Source organism: Spermophilus citellus (assembly GCF_964194105.1).
Source record: "Spermophilus citellus genome assembly, chromosome: 3".
In the NCBI taxonomy this organism is placed as follows: Eukaryota; Metazoa; Chordata; class Mammalia; order Rodentia; family Sciuridae; genus Spermophilus; species Spermophilus citellus.
Genome location: NC_138184.1, coordinates 184,326,001 through 184,350,047, shown reverse-complemented (window position 1 = coordinate 184,350,047; position 24,047 = coordinate 184,326,001). Strand labels below are relative to the sequence as shown.

Here is a 24,047-nt window from a genome sequence, read left to right as displayed (position 1 = left end):
TTGCAGTACTTGATATAAAACTTGGACTTTGCTTGTGCTAGGCAAACACGCTATCACAAAGCTGCATCATCAACATTAAATATACAGACTTTGATGCATACTTTACCAAAATAAATATAGATGACAAATAAGCTTATGCAATGATGCCCAACATCATTAATCATTAGGAAACCAGTTAAATTCACAGTAAGATTCACTGTGATCTCATTAGAATGTCTAAAAAATTTTAAACAGTATTAAGCATTGGCCATATGTTGGAGATATTGAAATGCTCATGTGCTAGAGGAAATAAAATGATACAACTCCCTTGGGAAACACATTGAAAGATTTTTTTATAAAGTTCATATTTTCAACATTACAGCCCAACTGTCCCACTTCTAGGAATACCCCTCATTAAGTGAAACTATCACAAAAAATATCTTCTAAATTTTTATAGAAATTTTATGTATAATTTCTAAAAATTAGAAATAATCTTCATGAACTTTGGTGAAGAATGGATTAATAAATTTTAATATTCATTGATAAAGTAATAGTTATTAAAAGAAATACTCTCCTGTTCCACATGAAAACATCTTAAATGCATTATGATAAGTAAAATAATTTGGACAAAAAAGTTATATAGCATCCAATTCTGCTTATATGTCATTCTGAAAATGGCAAACATAGGGAGAAAAAAACTAATCAGGGACTGGATATGGGAGAGCAGATATAATGACAAGAGGGGCATAAGTGAATTTGGGAGAACCATGAAACTGTTCTATATATTGATTGTGAAGCATTTTTCAAAGCTCAAAAAGAATTACAGTTGACCCTGAATAGTACAGGTTTGAACTGTGCAGGTCCATCTGCACTGAATTTCACTATACACTGAATTTTTTTCTTTTTTGATTTGTGATGATTTGAAAAAACTGGAATTTATAGCCTAGAAATAAATATATATAAAAGTTAGACCATGGGTACATAATATAGATATTGATAATAGTCTATTTCATCATTTACTACCATAGAATATACATAAATCCATTTAAAAAAGTTAAAATTTATCAGAACTTAACACAAACACTTGCAGACCATATATGTTATTATTTACAATCAAGAGAAGTTGAATAATCATAAAGATGCAGCATTAAATCCAAAACTGCATTAAGTTAACTACTACTGTAATAATTTCATAGTCAGCTCCTGTTGCTATTGCAGAGTCTAAATGTTGCAAGTATCCAGTTAAAATGTCATGTGACACTAACCATCTCCATGTGAGCCCTTCTCCAATAAACCTGGTATGGCAATAAAAAGTTACCTCTGCCAGTTCTTGTGTGTTTTTCACCATGTTATATATGTCACATACAAGGCACATGTTAACTGACATTTTACTTTATAAGTAAGATTCTGGTCAACAAAAGACAATTAGTTAAGTTTTTGAGAAGTCAAAGTTATACACAATTTTTGACATTTGTGGAGGTCAGCACCCTAACTCCTACATTGTCCAAGTGCCAACTGTTTTTGTACTGTGTGTAAGTTACACCTCATTAAAACATACACACACACACACACACACACACACACACACACTCACACACACACATACACACTACCAACAACAAAATGAAAATTTACTCTAATAACTGCAAAATATATTGTGGTTAAATGATATATATATCAACTTTATCAAAACCTGATGCATTAATTTTTATGGATTTCCTAAAGGTACAAGATATAACTATAGTTTGGGGTAGAAATGGCATTTAATTCACAAATGCCTACATAAATATGATATAAGACCCATATGCTGCCTCTTAAAAATGCGTGCTTTCTATGGCATAAGCAGAAAGTTGAATGGATGGCTTGGCAGCTGTTTTAGCATTTGCTCAGTTTTCTTTATTTCGTGTTCTTGGGGAATAAATCTTTTCTTTTGCCAGAAGTAGCAAAAAAGAAGGCCCCCTACTTTTACTCAATAGTTAGATTAAATAATAATTTTCAAATTGGAAAAACCAAAAGTTGTATCATGTTCTAAGTATGGGAATTAACTAAAACTCAAACTAAGCATGCATAATTCCAATGACATAAAAATTTAAATGTTTCAGGATAAACTGATATAAAATAGAAATAATTGCTATTAGATACATGAAAAATAAGTCTGGAAAACACAGGCATTATTTTAGAAAGAAGAGATAAGAAAGAATGAGCCATCAAGAGCAAACATTCATTAGATTTTTGGAATTTTTGACCCCTTTCTCTCTGTCCTAAACTTAATATACGATCCATGTCCAACTAGGGCCTCAATCCATAAAAATACAGAGCAGATAATATCAAATCTTATTCTACATAATGTATTTTTCCACCACAGCACCCTTTAAATACTTTAATAACTTCTTATACTGGTATTATTAAAAATAATACATAGGTATGCATTGATCTATTCCTTTGATGAGCATCTTCTTAATAAATGTATTAATAAGTTAAGTTGATTAAATTAAATAATCATAGTATATGGATTTAGCTATTTTTATTTATTTCCCATTGTGACATTAGAAAATTTCATAATTTCTCATAAATGAATGTATATCAAGTTAATATCATAAATTTGCTTTCCCATTAGCAAATTGATTCCAAGGAAATTATACCAAATCCTACCATGGATGAAAAAATGAAAAATTTTACATAGATTGAGCTATTTTACGATTTTCAGTTTCTCTAAAATAAATTTGTAAATATAATTAATTTTTAGTTTTGGACTTTTAAAGCCTACTATGGATATCTTTGCTTAGCAACCATCTTTTAATGGAGAAAAAAGGACATAATACATAAAATAATAAGAACTAGATCTTCAGGAGACAGCTGGGAATGTTATCTGATATAGATATGTTCTGTACTGTGAGAGACTGTTTTAAGTTCAACAACAGGGAACATATCATACATATGAACAAGAAGCTCACCAACACCATATTAACTACAGAGAAGGTTCATGTCAGTCATGTCTGACAACTAGACCTGAGTAACTCAGGGCTCACTCAAGCAGCTGGAGTCTGTAGAATGTCTCAGTCTGTCAGTGCTGAGTGTAGTGAGAGGCTGAACACAGGAAGCGGAGGAAGGATGTCCATACTGCAACCACCACCCCTTGGATTTAGCCCTTCCACTCAGGCCCTCCTCAATTTTAGCAGAATGTCATGGTTTCAAAGCCTTGAGAGCTGTAAAAACAAACAAACAAACAAACAAACAAACTGATGTACGCCAGAAAAAAAAAATTGTTTTAACAAATCCTGGTGGACTTCTGCGTGGCATGGCTACCTGATGGGCAGAGGCATAGAAGTCATAATTAAATGTCCTGGTAGCATTTATTTTTCTTCCCAGACATATCACATACATTTAGGATACTGAAGAATAGGGAGATAGAAAGGCTGACAGAAAGACCAAGGTGCTTTGAGGGGCAAATCCAGATATACCCTCAGTAGGAGTGACCAAAGGATGAGAGATTATACACGATTATACGCGTAGTTCAGCTGGAGAGGGGTGTCTCCCACCTGAAAAATGCTCCTGGGAGAACCCGTAGCCACTGAGAATTTGAACTGTGCACTCTCAAGAGGGAAGAAGGGAATTATTTGCCACACTGTACCTATCTTTCGAAGTTTCTAAAGCTGGTCATGGAGTGATCCCTCAAGCAAGACACAGAGGCCATCCCCCTGCCTCCTCCCAAGGCCGAAAAAAAGAAGTAGAACTCTCTACACATTCTTAATCCTGAAAGTGGAAAACCATCCTCAATGACATTTTTAATTTAGTGAGACAAAACAAAACAAAACAAAACAAAACAAAACAAAACCTGGACTTCTGAGAGTATATTGATAAGTAAAATTGAACTGAACTTGTGGTGAACATGTCAAGGAAACTTTTCGATGATTACTATGGGTTTTCACAGGGAGAATTAGGAATTTGAATGTAAAGAAAGGCTCTTGTCAGAGAATAAAGGATTCATCTTGGTTAGCTTCTCCACATTCTTACAAGAGCAAAACCTTGGGCTATCAGGTGTCTTTAGTATTTTTCATCATATAGAACAGTTGGTCTTACCATCCTCAGGAAGTTCCAATTACATAAGAGAATTGGAAGAAGAGAAAAGTTTCCATAGCAAATTATGTGTTCACAAAATACATTAGAGACAGAATTTGGGGAATCTTTATGTCTTTTATCTCAAGCTCAAAGGAAACTTGAAGATTCATTTTAGGTTTGAGACTAATACAAAAGTCAAATTCTAGAGCTGGCCTTTATAGTTTCATTTTGGAACTGTATTCATGGAACAAGGTGCAGATCCAAATGATTTGTCCTGATTATACTTCCTCTGGTAAGACCACCCAGCTAAAAAGAAGGCTGCTCTACCAAATGTTACTATTGGAGAACTGACCTGCAAGTAACCCTGTACTGGACATTATCAGGTACAGCCTCAAATGGTTGCTTCTCCAGCCAGTTTTGACAATGTTGTGGTTTCCTGTAGCATTTTATGGCATGAAGAATCTTTATATATTTGAGATCCAAGTAGCCATAAATATAGCTATTGGAAGCAAGACTCTTTAGCTGTAGCTAGGCCTCTTATCAAACTTATTCAGCTCAGGCTGCTGCAGTATTGAACTTGGATTTTGCCAAGTACTTAGGCCTTATTAACTATATTTAAAACCACAAGATTCTTCTTATAATAGCTAAAACTGTATAGTTTAAAGGAATGTTGTCAACTCTTTGGCTTCACAAAGGGATGTGCATTATTTATCATCTTTAGTCATACCCGTAAATAAGTGTGTATGTGTGTGTGTGTGTGTGTGTGTGTGTGTGTGTAAGAGAGAAACAAAGAATGGTGTGATTTGGATGTATGCATGCATATCGGTATATTGTCTATTTGAAAGGTGATATCTGTGCATCTGAAATTTATATGTGGAAGGAGGGAACTGCATGCTTGAGGTGAGGAACATAAATAAATGAAAAATAAAAGTTTTGGAGCTCTTAGGCTGTAAAGTTCATATCTTAGAAAATTTCCGTGAGGGGGAATTTATAGTTGAGAAAAATAGAACAGAATACTGAAATCGGAAATTAACCAATTAAAGCTTTTATTCTTTTATGTTTGTAATAAAAGCAGAGCAGAAACTATTATCATTAAGGACAAGGTCGAGGACAAATAATGAAAGCAAGTAATAACTTGTTTTGTATGTTTATTTTTTATTTATCACCTAAATCACTATTTAGACTCCCTCTCTTCACTGCAGTCTCAACAAGATACATGCACAGCTGTGGGATCAAGTTGAGGATTATGCACAAGCTAATGCAATGTTTACAGATTGAGAGTCCATGAAGCCCAGGGTCAGATCAGTAATGCACCCGACTATAACAAGTAACTAATGCTTTTTTAAGTTTTTGAAGAAGGCATATAATCTACTACAATTCTTAAAATTATTCTTCCCTCTCTCATCAGCTTCTCTTATATGGTAACTTCTGTGCCTCTCCTTCCAAGATTCCAGGAAATTTTTCGTTTTTAAACACTAGCACTCAAATTGTTCTCTCAGCCTACATTCCTTCTTCTAAATAGTGCCTCAAGAAAGCCCTAAAAATCAGTCAAACCAGACAGGAAATTTTTTGGAATTCAGCAGAAGGGGAAAAATTGACTAGATAAAGTCAGAAATTATTTTAGTAGCCAGGGAAGAGGAGAAGGGCAAGTATCATCCATTGTTTAATAAATGTTTTGTCTCACATTAAGAAGAATTTTTCCCACATTTCTCCATCCAAATGCTTAATTTCCTTCTGATCTAATGAGGTACAGACACTGACATCTACACACCAGTTCCTTCCTCCATACTTCTGTGTCTACATATTCCTAGTTCATTTCCATTGGCTTTCTCATATGTGATCCAGCTCATTAAAGCCTCTTCTGAGGACTAAGTTTTCTTCTTTTAAACATGTTTTACCTTTTACAAGTCTCAACTGCCAAAGGAAGTATTCTTTCTCTACTATTTGGTTTACTTCCCATTTCTATTCCCAGTCCTAGTTCTTTCTTCTTTAATTAGACACAAGAGTGGCTTGAAAAATTACATATACTAGAATACCACATGGATGATTGACATAAATATATAAATGAATAAATTAACACATTCTCAAATTTTACCAAAGGAGAAATTTTTATTGGGAAATGATTATTACAGTTCCAAGTCTACCTTGGCTTATATAAGTAAACTCTTTACCAGGAAGATTATGCTTTTCTTAAGGTATTATTACTTGAATTTGCTCTATACAGTTTGCTATGTGTTTCTTCTGCCCAATGGTTGCAAATGCCCCCTTTCAGTCTCTTGCAACAGCTGTTTCAACATCCTGTTCACAGTGGTGTTGGGTTGCATGGAGGATCACTGAAATGCCAGAAGACTGGCGGTAGTCCAGGATCTCAGTTGTGGTGATATTATCTAGTCATTTTAGATAAAGTATGGCTCCAATTGACGGTGATGAAATATATTATGAATAAGATACAGTAATTATGACAGATGGGATCTCACAAATATGCAACAGGCCATAAACTGCCACTGTTCTTTAAATCTTTAGTTAGGAATCTGAAGCCAGTATCATAGACCACTCTGCCTACCAGCACAACCAATTTTGATTTACTGTTTCATTCAGTGTACTATTCCACAATGTATGCTGCCTAGGTGTGCATGTAGTAACTGCTTTAACTGTAGATTGGCTGATATAAATGCTCAATGCATACATGCATATCCATATCATAATGTTTGAAAATGCTACATTAAGACTTCAAAGTGGTTGTTCAATACTACATAAATAAGCCAGTTTTGGCATGATTTATTGATCATGCAATATCTGTGGTGTTGATTTCTAAACAGTGTTTACCCCCCACCCCAAGATGATAAATGAAGAAGTTAGGAAAACATATAGCACACTTTTTAAGATAAAATATTTATATGCTATTTGCCAATTTTTATGGTAAAATATTCATAAACTATAATTTACTATTTTAACCAATGTTCAGTGTACAACTCAGTTGCATTAAGAACATTTACAATGTTATACAAATTAAAGAGGGGTGAGGAACTGGGGGACAAAGTTGGTTTGAATAATCTCCCGCCTGTAAATTTTACTGTTTTGCAACAGAGATTTGTGCTATAAGCAAAATTTAAAACTGCCATCCTTTAAAATAACAAAATGCTTGTGATAATTAAACTATTTGTTTATTACTTAGCCTAAGGCCTTTTTTAAAAAAAAATGAAGTCAAAACTTAAATTTCTTTTTCCTTTGTTTTGAGCCTAGATTGTTAGTCCAAAATATAATTGTTGTTTTAAACAGCTTAATCTGTATTTTAATCACATGTAAATACATACATATAATTATTCTCTTTTTCTAATTGTAAACTAGAAAAAAAACATTTACATTCAGGAATATTTTCAAACTCAAGTTTTTAAAAAATTTTTACTAATGGCTTTTCTTTTTAAAAAAATCAAGTACTTTTAACTGTTTAATTAGAGGGTGCTATTTATAAATAATCAATTGCAAATGAAGAACCTGAGATATCTAAACACCATTTTGATAAAAATAACCAAACAACCCAATCAATAAATGGGCTAAGGAGCTGAACAGACACTTCTCAAAAGAAGATATGAGTTCAATCAACAAATATATGAAAAAAGTTCAACATCTCTAGTAATTAGAGAAATGCAAATCAAAACAGAGTAGTTTTTATTTTATCTCATGCCAGTCAGAATGGCAGTTATTAAGAATACAAACAACAATAAATGTTGGCAACGATGTGGGGGGAAAGACACACTCATACATTGCTGGTGGGACTGCAAATTGGTGCAACCAATCTGTAAAACAGAATGGAGATTCCTTAGACAACTTGGAATGGAACCACCATTACCCAGCTATCCCACTCCTTGGTTCACACCCCAAGGACTTAAAATTAGCATACTATAGTAACACAGTCACATCAATATTTATAGCAGCTCAATTCACAACAGCTAACCTGTGGAACCAACCTAGATGCCCTCCAATAGACAAATAGATAAAGAAACTGTGATACACACACACACACACACACACACACACACACAATGGAATATTACTCAGCATTAAAAGAGAATAAAATTATGTTATTTGCAGGTAAATGGATGGAGTTGGAGACTATATCAAGCTAAGCAAAGTAAGCAAATCCCCCAAAATCAAAGGCTGAATGTTCTCTCTGATAAGTGGATGCTGATCCTTAATTGTGGGGGGGGGCATGGAAAAAATGGAGGAACTTTGATTGGGCATAGGGAGGAAGTGGGGAGGGGCATGGGAGCAGGAAAGATGGTGGAATGAGATGTACATCATTACCCTAGGTACACATATGGTGCAAAGCTACATTGTGGACAACCAGAGAAATGAAAAGTTGTACTGCAATTGTGTACAATGAATCAAAATGCATTCTGCTATCATTTATACCTAATTTAAATTAATTAATTAATTAAAAACTATGTTTTTATGAATCACAGTGCTAGAGGGCTCTTTTGAGAGAATAAACCCTGAATCTGTAAAGATAACTTAATGTGATAAAACAGAATTGCTAATGTTAATCCATACTCAAACTTCAATATCTACTTAAAACCTGTTAGACTAGTAGGGATACACATTGCAACATGAACAGTTTTGATGCCCCATCTAAGAAGAAGAATATGAATATACAAATACAAAAGTCAATGTGTATTCTAAATGACAGACTGCAATTTAACATTTTTTAAGAGTGACAATTACTACAAAATTTTTTATTAATTTTTAAAAATTTATATATGACAGTGGAATACATTACAATTCTTATTACACATATAGAGCACAATTTTTCATATCTCTGGTTATATACAAAGTATATTCACAACAATTTGTGTCTTTATATGTGTACTTTGGATAATAATGTTCATCATATTCCTCCATCATTTCTAACCCCATATCCCCTCCCTTGCCCTCCCACCCCTCTGCCCTATCTGGAGTTTGTCTATTCCTCCCATGCTCCCCCTCCCTACTTCACTATGAATAGGCCCCCTTATATCAGAGAAAATATTTAGCATTTGGTTTTTGGGGATTGGTTAACTTCACTTAGCAAAATCTTCTCTTACTCCATCCATTTATCTGCAAATGCCATGATTTTATTCTCTTTTATTGCTGAGGTATATTCCACTGTGTATATATGCCACACTTATTTTATCCATTCATCTATTGAAGGGCATCTAGGTTGGCTCCACAGTTTAGCTAGTGTGAACTGTGCTGCTATAAAAATTAATGTAGCTATGTCCCTGTAGTGTGGAACCACCATTTGACCCAGCCATCCCTCTCCTTGGTCTATATAAAATTGGTTCCATTCCCAATTTTCCAAGGAATCTCCATACTGCTTTCTATATTGGCTACACCATGGTATTGGCAACAAAACAGACTGGTAGACCAATGGTACACAATAGAAGATACAGAGACAAACCCCCCAAATTACAATTATCTTATATTAGACAAAGGTGCCAAAAACATATATTGGAGAAAAGATAACCTCTTCAACAAATGGTGCTAGAAAAACTGGAAATCCATATGCAACAAAATGAAATTAAACCCCTATCTCTCACCATGCACAAAACTCAACTCAAAATGGGTCAAGGACCTAGGAATAAGACCAGAGACCCTAAGTCTAATAAAAAAAAACAGTAGGCCCTAATCTCCATCATGTGGGGTTAGGCCCCAACTTCCTTAATAAGACTCTTTTGGTGCAAGAATTAAAACAAGAATCAATAAATGGGATGAACTCAAACTAAAAAGTTTCTTCTCAGCAACAAGAAATAATCTGTGAGGTGAATAGAGAGCCTAAATCTTGGGAGCAAATCTTTACCCCTCACACATCAGATAGAGCACCGATCTCTACGGTATATAAAGAACACAAAAAGCTAAGCACCAAAAAATAAATAACCTAATCAATAAATGGGCCAAGGACCTGAACAGACACTTCTCAGAAGATGATATTCAATCAACCAACAAATACATGAAAAAATGTTCATCATCACTAGCAATTAGAGAAATGCAAATCAAAACTACTCTAAGATTTCATCTCACTCCAATCAGAATGGCAGCCATTATGAATACAAACAACAATAAGTGTTGGTGAGGATGTGGGGCAAAAGCTACACTCATACACTGCTGGTGGAGCTGCAAATTGGTGCCGCCAATTTGGAAAGCAGTATGGAGATTTCTTGGAAAACTGGGAATGGAACGACCATTTGACCCAACTATTCCTATCGTTGGTCTATATTACAAATATTCTTTAAAACCCATACATATGAGCACAGGGCACAGAGTGTGTCAGCATAATAGTGCTGAGAGCCACGCCCGAGTCTGTATGGCCCCTGGCATTTTGCCAACAGTATTGATTGACAGGCGAGGCATTAATATCCGCCTCTGCCGCTGCTTTTGAGTTCTGGAACTATTTTGGAGTTCTCGTGGGGATTTCCAGGGATTCCCCAAGAGTTCCCATTGGTTGGGGAAGTGCAGGAGGAGGGATTTCTGGGAGAGATATTTCCGGCTGGGGGTTCCTGGATGAGCCGTGTGGCATTCGGGAGAATTTCCCAGGAGGGCAGGAGCGTGTGTGAGGTTTTTTCTTGCAGTTCAAAAATAAAGTTTGTTCCTGCTTCAGTGGCTCATGATTTGTGCCCAGCCAGACTGCAGCAATTGGTGGCCCATACGGGGAATGTCTGAAGCTTCGGGGTAAGTGAAATTGCTTGCCCCTAAGGGAAGACGAGAGAATGGGTGACCATTTTAAAAAACAATGTGTTCTTGTTTTGATTTGTTTTGTGTTTGTTTCAAGCTGCCTATCCCTAGAATTTTCTCAGGCAGACTGGGAAAAATGGTTGGCTCAAGGTTTGAAGTTGTTCACCCCTGAGGAAGAGATAGAAATAGACCACAAATGCACATGTCAAGAAAATAGGAAAATTGATACAACTATTTTTTGTTCCGTTTTTGTTTCATTCTGTTTCAGTTTTGTTTTGTGTTATCTTATTGGGTTGCGTTATCTTTATAACAGATTAAAAATTAGTAAAAAACAAACTGAAAGAGTGTTAATTAAATTGTTAGAGGTTCAGACCATGGAGAAAGACATTTTAGATCAAGCAAAAGAGAAGGTCTCTCAAGCTAGTCAGACAGAGGAAGAAAATTTAAAGGAAGAAAGCTTAGAGGAGAAACAGCTATTAGGAAAAAAGCTACAACAGGAGGCTGCTACTAACACCGTTCTATCACCAGAGGGCGTAATTCAACCAACAGCTCCACCTATGGAGATAGCTGAGTGGCCCTCAACCCCTGTAGTTGATAGATGGGATCCTGAGACAGGACCTCAAAGATTAGCATGCCCTGTACTAGAGCAGGCAGGAGGGCAGCGAATTCACCGTGCTTTAGATTTCAAAACAGTGAAGCAGTTAAAGGAGGCTGTAACAACCTATGGTCCTCAAGCACCCTTCACAGTAAGCATGGTCGAATCCATTACCAACTTGGACATGACGCCAGCAGATTGGGCTAGTATGTGTAAATCTGTGCTAAATGGAGGACAATATTTGTTATGGAAGGTTGCCAATGAGGAATTTTGCAGGGAGACAGCTAGGTGAAATGCAGCAGCCGGTTACCCTCAAAGAAATCTAGATATGTTGTTAGGAAAAGGACCTTATGAGGGTCAACGGCAACAAATTGAATATGATCCTGGCGTATATGCACAAATTGCTGTAGATGCAGTTAGGGCATGGAAAACTTTACAGGGGCCATACAGACTCGGCCGTGGCTCTCAGCATAATAGGAACAAAAATATTCAATGAAGCTATTCCAACATTGGAGATTGAGTAGTAAGTAACTCCACTCTCCTTACAAATGACAATAAACCACATAAATACACTAAATACATGTCTAACTCAAATTCCCATCAGGTCTTCCAGTTCACAACTTGAGAGCCATCCCATGAGGAAAAGTACGATAAAACATGATGAGACAGAAAGAAATTAAGTCTTAACCAAGCTCATTTAGAGTATCTTTCTTGCTGGGCACAATGATGCACCCCTGTAATCCCAGTGACTTGAGAAGCAGAGGCAAGAGGATTTCAAGATCAAGGCCAGACTGGGCAACTTAGAGAGACCCTGTTTCAAAATTCAAACAAAAAAAGGCCTGGGGGAGCAGCTCAGTGGTAGGGCACCCCTGGGTTCAGTCCCCAGTACCTAAAACAAAAAAGAATAAACCACAAGTTTTTGCAAATTTTACAAAAACCATAGAACCATATATAGTGGGTTAAATTGTGGTTCTCCAAAAGATAAGTTTATGTCCTAACCCCTGCATGTGAATGTGAACTTATCTGGAGAAAGAGTCTGTGCAGATATAATTAAGAAGTTTTAGATGAGATTGTTCTGTATTACTGAGATGGGCCCTGAATCCAAATACCACAAGAGAAAGAAGAGAGGAGAAAATGGGAGGGGAAGGAGAAGACAAGGGAGAATAACAGAAGGCCAGGTGAGAATGAGGTGCTACAGTCACAAGAAACATTTATAGTCTCTAGGAGCCAGAAGAGGCAAAGAGACACACTACCACTAGAGTCTCCAGTGGGAGCGCCACCCTGAGACTCCTTGCTCTGTGAACTCTGTCCTACAAAACTGCAAAAGAAGAGATTTCTGTTGTTTTAAATGACCAGCCTAAAACAAATAATTTATTATTTGTTAGGAAATTAATATACCATCTCATAATTAGAGAGTCCTCCCCAGGACCACAGGCAGGTCCAGGTGAGGGCTCTAGGTTGATGTTTTCTCAGCAACACATGGATTTCCTCTGCCTTGAGAGAAAGTAAAATAGCTTAACTTTTCTTGTGTCACTCTTTATTTTGAAATAATTTCAAATTTGTTTTTCAACTAGACTCCCTAATTGTTTTATTCACACATACACACAGAGGTATGTGTTTACATATATAAATTATATATAATATAAATTATATATTTGTATATAAGTATGTATATACATATATACTTAAATGTTTCAAAAATTGTTCAGAAAAATTTCTCTAATTGCTCAAAATGTATGTATATGTAGGGCTGGGGATGTAACTCAGTGATTGAGCACTTGGTTAGCATGCATGAGGCCCTGGGTTCAATTCCTAGCAACACACACATAAAAACGGTATATGCTGAGTAGGCCTGATTACCTCTACCCCAAATACTTCAATATGTATTTTCTATAAATCAATCATTCCCTTGCATGTCGATAGTATGATTATGAAAATCAGGACATTAAGGATGATTTAGTAGCGTCATCTAATTTAAACTGAGGATATTTGTTGAACTGAGGATCTAGTTCAGCAGTATAGTGCTTGCCAGGCATCAATCCTGAGTGCTGCAAATGAGACATGGGGGTGGGGAGAGAAGGAAAGAGAGAGAAATTTTTAGCACTTCTAACAATCTGATAACGAAGACCCCAATCAGCCTGAGGATCCTGAGACTGACCAGACCATCAGAAACTGTCTTGATACTACAAGACTGACATAATTCCTACGTATCTTTCCATACCCACCTCTCACCAAGTTTCCTTTAAAAGAAGAGCCAGGAACCCTGAAAATATATCTTTCACTCTACATTCTCCCTTGAATATGTATCTAATTTCCTACACAAACCTCTGTCTCTGATGCATGTTGAATTTCTTTTCCATCATGTAATCCAAGAATCCTGCTGATCCTGAGATCCCCTTCTCTCCAGGAACTCCTCAGACCTCAGAGACACCTCTTCTCCCTTGAAACCATGATTAGATTGAGGTTTGCATGTTGATACATAATACTGCAGAATGCTACATTTCCGTAGCATACTATAGAAAACTATAGCATAATGTTGGGCTTCTTCCAGAGCATCAAATCAGGAGGCAAACGATGCTGGCATGTCTCATTTTTGTTGCTAAACATTAATCATGTGTGATTAGGTGGGGTTGGCCAGGTTTCTCTGCATTTTTGTTTCCCTTTTAATTCATTAGTATTTTGGGGAAGATAATTTGAGACTTTGGAAATATCCTATTTCTCATCACACTTTTACCCAGTTCTTCTAGCATTCATTAATTATTATTGTCTGAACTGCTTATTACCAGGATTGTTGCCAAATGGTGATTTTTAACTCCATCATTCCTTCAACATTTTACATTCTACTTAAGAAAAGTGTTACCTTCTATGTCAGTTAACTGTCCCAGATTTGGTCAGTGGTATCTCCTTTTTACCTGGTTCCTAAGGATACCACAAACTTTTATGGGGTTTAATAGAAAACACCCAAGGTAGGTTGGCATGGTATAATAAAAAAATTAATTCAGTGCTTGTCCCTGATCGGTGACACAGCGCTCCGAAAACCCTTGGAAATTCCTGTGTGATAGGAACATCTTTTCTATTCATAGTGAGCCCCTTTCAGTCATACTTGAGTGTATGTAAATAAGGTGACTTGACAACTGCTAGATAGATCACTAGAAAAACCAATAGGGTCATTAAAGTGTTAGAACTATCCCACCCCAGAACAACCTTCTGTTAAGAGAAAGACAGGCTGGAGATTGATCTCAGCTATTGATGGCCAACATTTTAGTCAAACATGCCTGGGAAATGAAAACTTAATTTAGAAAAAAAAAACTAAAAAATGAGATTTGGAAAGCTTGAAGCTAGAATGGAAGCTTTAATCCCAGTTCCCTGCCCAGTGCATCTCTTCCTTCGGGCTGCTCCTCTGTTATATCCATTACAACAAAGTGGTAAACGTAAGTGTTTTTCTGAGTTTTCTGACTTGTCCTAATGAATTATCCTGAACCTAGAGTGAGGGGTGTGGGAAGCCCTCAATTTGACACTAAGTTGGACAGAAGTACAGATAGCCTAGAGTCTCAGGACTTGGGACTGGCATCTGAAGTGAGGGCAGTCTTGTGTCATGGAGCCCTTAAACCTTTGGAGTGTGATGTTACCTCTCAGTATTAGTGTAAGAATAGCGCTGAATTATGGAACACCCATTGAGTCCGCAGAGAATTAAAAGAAGTATTTGGTATCAGGAAAGACCTCAGAGTAGCGATGATCCAGTCTCCAAGAGGTTAGGTCCACATCAGTTTATAATATTTTCCTAAACAATTACAATTGTACAATAGCAAACAGATTGAGGATGAAAACAGCTTCAAAAACCTTGGACAGTAGAGAGAAAGTTAAAAGCAAGAAATGAAACTAAGACACTAGAGAGTTTTACCTTTTACACCTGTCCTCAGCTTAATGTCCTTTCTGCTGTTCTCAGGATCTGATTTTTCTCATAGGTCTTCATCAATTGATAGACTCAAATTTCATAGCTGGTCTTGGTCAATTGCAAGGGTGCAAAAAGAAAAGACGTAATCTCAATGTGACTCCTGACTTCACCTTAGTTTCTTAGTTGGACTTGGTAGATGTATGATTTATAGTCAAAAAAGAGTCAGGGTTTTTTCTTTAGGAACATTAGGTCATAAAGCAAACTTATCATGACAAGTAGTGCTGACTTATAGGTTAGCAAACAGAGTTATTTAAGTGAGTCCTGAAAGTGTATTTTTAGTAGCCACAAAACATTTGTACAAAGAAAGTGCAAGGATCTTATCTTACACAAAACAGGGCTATGTTTAAAGGTGTGATTATTGTGGTTATTATTAAGACACAATGTCTCTAGGGAAAGTGTGTTGGAATGGTCCCGTACATCTCCTGGACCCAGAGTGATAACTACACCCTTGCTTGGTGATAGATCTATGATAGGCTTATTCAGTTAGCAGAAGATTAAATGATTCAATGTGGTTGATCAGGATTATTGGTTTTTTTTTTATTATTGTCCTTTCATTTTTTTCCTGTTGCATCAGGACTCTATGTTGATCTTGTAACACATAAGAACATTCTTCCATCAGGATTTTCTACCCTTTGTTTCTTCTACGTGGAACATTCTTCTTTGAGATTCTGCTGGATTCATATGTTTAACTTTTCAGATCTTTGCCTTGTTGCCCCATTCTCAGGTATGTTTCCTCTGACCACTCAGATTAATGTAGTAATCTCTGCTCATCCAAATTTGAATTCCAATTTAGCATGTTTGCATGCATTGTATTCTTAACTTATGTTTCCCACACACACAGCAGAAAATATTGTACTGGAGGGTAAGGACTTTCTTTTGTTCATAACTAGGGCCCAGAACAATGCCTGACATGAGTTTGAGATGAAAAACTTTCAGTTGAATGAATACTAAGTAGCTGAGATATTCTGGTTCTTTTCATGAGACATGGTATCTCTTGTGAATCCAGTTTTGTTTTGTTTTGTTTTGTTTTTTTGTACTTCCTCATGCATACTTTCATTAAACCTCCAACCTTTCAGTCGTTCTGCGGTTTAAAAAAGATGAACCCAAAGTATGCCAAATTTAATTTGGAAAGACACAGAGGATGACAATGTAGAGGGAGATTCTGACAGTAGAATTTTACTTTTCAACTTCTAAGCAGGTTGTAATTGCTTCAAGTGAGCATCTGGCCTTTTTTTTTTCTGTTTTTTTCTTTTTGCTCTTGTAGTCCATTCTATCTTTGCATATGATCTTTTCTTTGTTAGTCACTTCCTAATTTGTAAAACAGATTGACAAACAACTAGAAGGAAAAGACTGAAAAGCTTAGGACTAGTGGAAGGGAAGGGGAAAGTATTTCAGTTTCTTTCCCCCTGCGTTTTCAATTTTTAATTCTATGAGCTTCCAGAGCACTTTACTAGAAATTGCCAGAAGTAAACTTATATAGCTTGCCCAATGAGCTGTTTCAGGAATTTTTAATGGGATATGTTCTCTCCTGTGAATTCACTGAGTCACTGATATATAGTTTAATAATATCTTCTAAAGATTCCAACTTTAAAGCAGGAAGCTATTCTTAAAGAGTTTTTTTTTTTTTTTGCTATACTTTACTGTGTATTCAAAGAATTGAAATTGGAGTAAATAAAATTAAGCATAAGAATCAATTAATTTACACCAGCTATTGCACATTTATTCTAAAATATACATTTAGAACAATCTCAGGTCATTAATTACCCTTTAGTCAGGTTTTAAAATTTAACATCTACTCAATGATACCACAAATCTAACATCAACAATAATTCATTCATATAATCTGCCTTTCAATGTTGTTTTTTAGAGAATTAAACAACAATAACAGTGTTTTGTTCTAAAGATAGTATGTGTAACCACATTCTTTTTTTATATATAAATAAACACTTCTGCTTGGATAATTTTATGTCATTAATCATGAAACCCCATGATCAAATGTTATAGAATTACCATCTTACTACATTCTTGTATAAGTACCTTGGCTTATAGATCCATGTGCCATTAATCATTCCACTGTTACTTAAAATTGCTTCTTTTTTTTTTAAAAAAAAAGAGAGAGTGAAAGTGAGAGAGAGAGAGAGAGAGAGAGAGAGAGAGAGAGAGAGAATTTTTTAATATTTATTTTTTAGTTTTCGGCGGACACAACATCTTTGTTTGTATGTGGTGCTGAGGATTGAACCCAGGCCGCACGAATGCCAGGCGAGCGCACTACCGCTTGAGCCATGTCCCTGGCCCCTAAAATTGCTTCTTATCAAGGAAAACTCACACTTGAATCAACAAGAGTACCAAAAGAAAAAAAAAACACAAAAAACCCCAAAACTACTTTAACAAGAGCAAATAATAATCTCTACCATGTACTATTTGCAGTCTAGCATAAACCCGATTAGACAGCTACAATCTATAACCCCAATAAAGGATAATTTTGAAGAAAACTAGTGCAGAAGTAGAGCTTAGGAAAACAAAAACTCCCATCAGTATGGCTATCCAGACAACACACATTTCAATGAAATTAGTATTCTTTCTCCTATTTCCACATATATTTTATCCAGGGTTGGGGGGAACTGTATAAAACACAAACTGTGAAAAGGGTTATGCTTACTAGGATGATACTATTAAACTTGAAATCAATTATTAAATTTCAATTTATTATGAAACTATATATAATGCATATTGTAACCATTATGGAGAGAGTCAGGAGGTAGGCAGAACAATAACAGTAAGTCAGGAGCATTCCATATGCAAAGCAGAAGTGTTGCCATGACAGTGACTCAAATCTGTGGCATAGGGTCACTGTTACATTAGCAGCAGGAACTTTGAGAAAGATGCTGAAATACACTCCATGGAGCACATGATGCTTTTCCCAAGGTACTAGAAGGGGGGTGAGAAAAGGCTGAGGGACAAATGTCCCAGTTCATAGGGAGAGGAGAAACCTAAGGCTCTGAATTAGTCATAACCTTAAGAACCTTTCTAATACATTTATGTATAAATTTCAGTGCAAATCATTCCTGTAGCTTTTTTGGACAGAACTTTATTTGATTTGTGTGAGTCACGTCCTTACTTGTTCTGACCTCTAGTCCTGAATTTGTTTTCTTTTTTTTCCCCCCAAGTGTTTATTTTTAGCCATTGTGAAATAGGAACTGTTTCAAAGTTACAATTTCTTGATACACAAATTATTAACAAAATTTATGTTAATTCTCAAAGTGCATTTACTTTTATTCCTACTGTGTTTTTAAAGTAGAAGTATTTACAAAAACAAAAATTTCTTTTTATATTTAAAGTTTAAAGAAAATTTAACATTTTATATTCTTTAATATAAAATTTTGGAACTTGCCAGGCCCCAGAAAAATAATTGGATTTTTGAATTAGTCTTTATTCTGTTTTTCATTAAAACTTTACCCTCTAGTACTGCACTTCTCACTTAATTGTGAAGAGGTACTAAATAAACCAACTCATAAAATATATTAATTTTCAACAACTCTCAAGAAACTGATTTGCTTGTGGACAAACTACTTTTGGAAAGAGGGCTTTCCCTATCAGACATTTGCCAACCTAGCAAGAACCCAGCCTTGGGAAAAAGGATCAGCATGAAATTCTCACGTGAGTAAATGAGAACATTTAGCACCAAAAAAGACCCTGGAGTAAGAAAGACTGAACAGAGCTGAGCAAATTCAAGTCAAAGTGACTTTTATTCATGTCCACCTTCAGACTGGCACTTAGGAGGCGACATTCCTTTGTAACATTAAGAAGTACTATTGACCATAAATTATTTTGCTTTTGTTATTTTCTTTCTTGTTTTCAACTTAACATTAAACTTCACTCTTTGGTTTCTGTCAGAAGGCTTTCAAAACATATTTGGAATTTCTGGGTACCGTTACTTGAGTACTCACCACATGGCAGATATTACACTAAGCCTTGCCTTATGTGCTCAACCACATGCAATGTGATGGATACATATTATTACCCTTATTTAGCAAATGGGGAAGATAGGAGCTTGGAGAATAGAGTGAACAAATTACTTTCCTGTGCTTAAGAGACAGTGTACGGACGAAATGGGGTTGGTGCCCAAGTCTGGCCAGCTTCAACGTCCATGATTATTATTACACTATAATTAATGTTTCCAAAAGCTAAGTCTTTTTCTAAGAACTTTAGATATATCTACTCTTTTCATCTTGAAAACAACAAACCCATGAAATAGAAACCATTATTTTCCTCATTTACAAAGAAGGAAACTGAGGCAAGTGGAGGTTAAATAATAGTGAGTTGTGAAGAAAGCATCTGATCCCATGCTGCCCCCTTTTAAGCATGTGCTATTAACCATTACACCAATAAAAGCACACAAACAAAAGAAAACAGACAAACAACAAAAACCATAGTATACTTTGAAGACACAATAATATAAAAGTTTTAAGAAAAAGTAATCTCTCACATTGCCATAATATTGAAAGCAATAAACCATATTTAATCCAAAACTTCACATAGAAGTGAATATTTTGGTGACACAAAAACAGCCTTTCAAAATCACATTTCATTTTAATACCTGTAAGACAACACAGTTTTCTAATAAAGTGATAAATTAAAACTGATTTTTTTAAAAAAAAACTTTCACTTGTTTATGGGTTAATCACTTGAAAATATGTAAGATCTTCGTAATTCAAAAATTCAAAAGAATTTTTAAAAAATAGAAAGTAAATGGTTAACATTGATGATGTGTTTGCAGATGATAAGGGAACAAAAAGGAAATGTGACTAATTCAGCTGCAAATGAAATTAACTAAAAGAGATGGTGTGTGTTTGTCTAAATCTGGGCCTAAAGTCAAATCTGAAGACATACGGAAATTCCATTTTCCTGTTGATGAATCAAGTAAATTAATGGCCCAGATCTTGAAATATATGTTACCATTTGTAATTTGCTTCTTCAGTTGAGAATACACACGTAGTTTAAAGTAAAATTTCCATAAGAATGGCATATTTAGGGTAAAGCACCACTGATTCAATATTTATCATCATCAAATTTCATTTCTTGACAAAGTTATCTATAAGAGTTTACTTGAAGATGGATGGCACTGATGCTTACCTTTTGAGAAAGGAATGTGAAATACATAATCTTAAAAGTTGAGTTGTGTGTGATTGTGTGTTTCTAATATTCACTGGGAAAGGATGAGAGCAAGGGAAAAGGCAGCCTATCTCCTTGTTGAAGTAAGCTTATGTAACTGGTAAATTTTAAGAGGGATTGAAACATTAAATAATTCAGTGAACCTTGACTTGAAAGCTCTGAGTTTTAAAGGAATGAGAGGGAGGATCCATTTAAACAAAGAATTGTTAAAAAAAAAAAAAAAAGAAAAGAAAACTAGAAAAAGATAGCTCTAACAATTATGGACACACATGTCTCCCTACCCTCTGTTCTGATTATACTTCATGGTTTTAAAGTAGAAAGAACACTGTAAATGCAGGAGAAAGGAAAAGGCAGTTTCCGCCCTGCAAAAACATTAGTTGGGAGCCCTCACAAGAAAATAATGTGCGATACTTGCTATATGAGAGTTAACAGAAAATTACCTAAAACAATAAATCAAAGGCTGGAGCTAGGAATCCAGGGAGATTATAGACGATTGTGGGGTTTGACATGAAGAAAGTGTCATGGTGAATGTTCTCCTTAATTTAGAAGAGAAAGCCAAAGTTATGTTAAGGAATAATTGTCTCAACGGACTGTCAGGGAGGAAACAAATTTTTAAATATTTTCTGTTTCTTTAAATTGTGCTCTTAAATATTTTTCTTGGCAAATCATACAAAACAAAGAAAACACTAAAGACAAAACTAAATCTCAACATAAGTGAAATAGAGTACATTAATCTGTTAGATTGCCAGTAAAGTAATAACCAACTCAGATTTAAGAGACATATTTGAAATAAAAAGACTCAAGGAAGTTTGAAAGTAAAAGGGCAAAGAGATACTAATCGTGGAAAAAGCTATGCTGGTGATATTGTTAGTAATTATATCAAGCAATTATGAAGTCAAAGCAAAACATGTTGAAGGGCTGGGGATGTGGCTCAAGCGGTAGCGCGCTTGCCTGGCATGCGTGCGGCCCGGGTTGGATCCTCAGCACCACATACAGACAAAGATGTTGTGTCCGCCGATACCTAAAAAATAAATATTAAAAAAAATTCTCTCTTTCTCTGTCTCTCTATCTCTCTCTCTTTAAAAAAAATGTTGAAGACAGAAATGGATATTCTAAAATGATAAAGGGTGCATATACAATAAATAACTACTCAGGATCTTTAGGAATTAAATAACACCTTAAAAATTCAAATGCCCAAACTGCAAATTTATATATATGTATATAGAAAATATATATATATATATATATATATATATATATATATATATCACTTTAATCTCTCATGTGCTGAGTTACTGTTCAGTTTCTGTATGTGTATATATATATATACACACATATATATACAGATACACACACATACATATTCACACAAACATACACACATATATATACAGATATATATATATATATATATATATATATATATATATAAGAGAGAGAGAGAGAGAGAGAGAGAGAGAGAGAGAGATACAGAAACTTAACAGTATATAACAGCACATGAGAGATTAAAGTGAAAAAAATAAGTAAGGATATAAAGGTCCAAAATAACAATATGGTAGAACTCAGTATAGAACTAGGTAGATATTAAATTCAATACCCTCAAAAAATCCTTTTAGCATTTACTAAAGTTACTATACGTTAAGCCACAAAACTTCAGCAAACTCTAAAATATAGAAACAACAGAGAACACATTTTTTAATAACAAGGTGGTAGAAATAGAAGTCAACAAAAACAGAAAAAAAAATTCCTCACAACCACCTAAAAATTCAGAACTCTAGATAAGTAGTTTGTTTGTGAAAAAAAAATATCAAAACCAAAATCTTAGAATATTTGGCACATATAGTAATGACAATAAAAATAAAAGAGTGCTTAAAGAAAGTTTTAGCCCTATACATATACAGAAGTACAGAAGGATGAATGAAAATAAATGAAATAGTGAACTCAAGAACTCACCAAAAACAAACAAACAAAAACATCAAATAACATAAAGAAGAATAACTCATTTCAGTAAAGCTGTTTTGGTTGAAACCAGTAGATTCGTTGTCTGATAAGTTCAGGAAATTAATGGATTTATCAAAGGACATCAAGAAACTTGTCCAGCCTTCTGCAGGACCCACATATCTGGCTTAAAGCCACACAACCAAGAAGAGTAGAGAATCACAGCATATATCTCTCGAGTATAGAGTCACCACTCTATGTATGGAAGCCACGGCTCATACCATCAGCTGTGTGCTGCATGTGCATATTGCCACTCTCAGAATGAACTTCTCATAGGGCCAGATTCATTGTTAGTTTTCTGATTTAGTCCACTAAGGGTTCAACTGATTATCAGAGCTTGGGTCACATGCTGTGCCATGGTCTGAATGTTTGAGTCTCCCTGAAAAGCATGAGTTGATACCTAATCCCTAATGTAGTGTAAATAAGAGGTGCAACCTTTTGGGGCAGTTAGGACTTGAAGGTTAATCCCTCATGGATAGGATTAATGCCTTTATAAAGAAGGACTAAGAAAGCTTCTTTGCCTCTTCTACCATGTGAGGAAGCAGCAACAAGGAGCCTTCCATGAAAGAAAAAGCAAATCCTCAACAGAAGCCAAATCTACTGGTGCCTTGATCTGGAAATTGCCAGCCTCCAAAATTGCAAGATCAAACCACAGATTATGTTTCTATGTCTTATAAATTACCCAGTCTAAAGTATTTTGTTATAGCAGCTTGAAGGGACTAAGACATGGTGTAGGGAAATCCAAGAAAGCAGCTAACTATGTGTTTTTTATTCCCATAAATAAAGACTTCCCCATAGACAGCATGTTGAGGGACAGATAAAAACTATAACACATATCCACCACAGACAATGGCATAAACTACCCAACATTGAGACACAAGGTTTTCAAACCGAAACTTCCCAAAACAAGACAAATAAAAACACATATTGCAACATAATGCCACCATTCCTCATGTAATGAAAAGCAGATTCCACCTCTATCTAAAAGGGAGACAATTCAAAAGTTTACAAATAACTACGTTTAGGCCAGGGCAGTCACAGAGCTGGAGGTCAAATATTTGGGAAGTGGATCCAAATGAATCCTTATATTCCAAGATTCATGTGTTCTGCATACTAGACAAGCAGTGCTATGTGTCAGTTTCTAGTTCAGAATATATACTGTATCCCTAACATAGTAAGGCAGTCTTATCAAGACTTTCCTAAGTTAATGTCTTCAGTTGACCATTCTACCCATCCATAGGACTGATATTTTGGGGGATTATTATATGATAAGACTTGAGAATCTTATGAACATTACCACATTGCTCAACTTATTTTGCCACAAAATGCATGACTGAATCAAATACGATGACTATACTTACATATTGAGTCAATCATTAGGTGGCAGTGTTGGCAATTCATGGTGTCAGGGAAAGTCAATGAAAACTCCCTTCATTCCACTAAGGAAAATATCACTGGTTGTCCTAACTTAAAAGGGTCCAATTTATTCACAAGCTGACTAGACCTCATAGGCTGCTACTTTGAAATCGGGCACACAAGTCAGTCTGTACCCAGTCCTTCTTGTTGAGCCAAAGCAAAGGT

At 35.4% G+C, this 24,047-nt stretch overlaps 1 long non-coding RNA gene across 3 annotated transcripts in view; it reads right to left on the bottom strand.

Annotated features, from left to right (window-relative positions):
* Window positions 1-2,766: 2,766 nt before the first annotated feature.
* The window catches only part of LOC308644394, a 48,512-nt gene continuing 27,231 nt past the window's right edge, over window positions 2,767-24,047 (bottom strand). The window contains exons 2-4 of one of the 3 annotated variants that reach the window (XR_014020987.1): window positions 15,243-15,344; window positions 13,667-13,781; window positions 2,767-3,185 (exon numbers count right to left, since the gene is read on the bottom strand). This is a non-coding gene — a long non-coding RNA (uncharacterized lncRNA). Of the gene's footprint in view, window positions 3,186-7,563; window positions 7,836-13,666; window positions 13,782-15,242; window positions 15,345-24,047 lie in introns of those variants that run through there. The other 2 variants (XR_014020988.1, XR_014020989.1) reach the window with 2 other exon arrangements.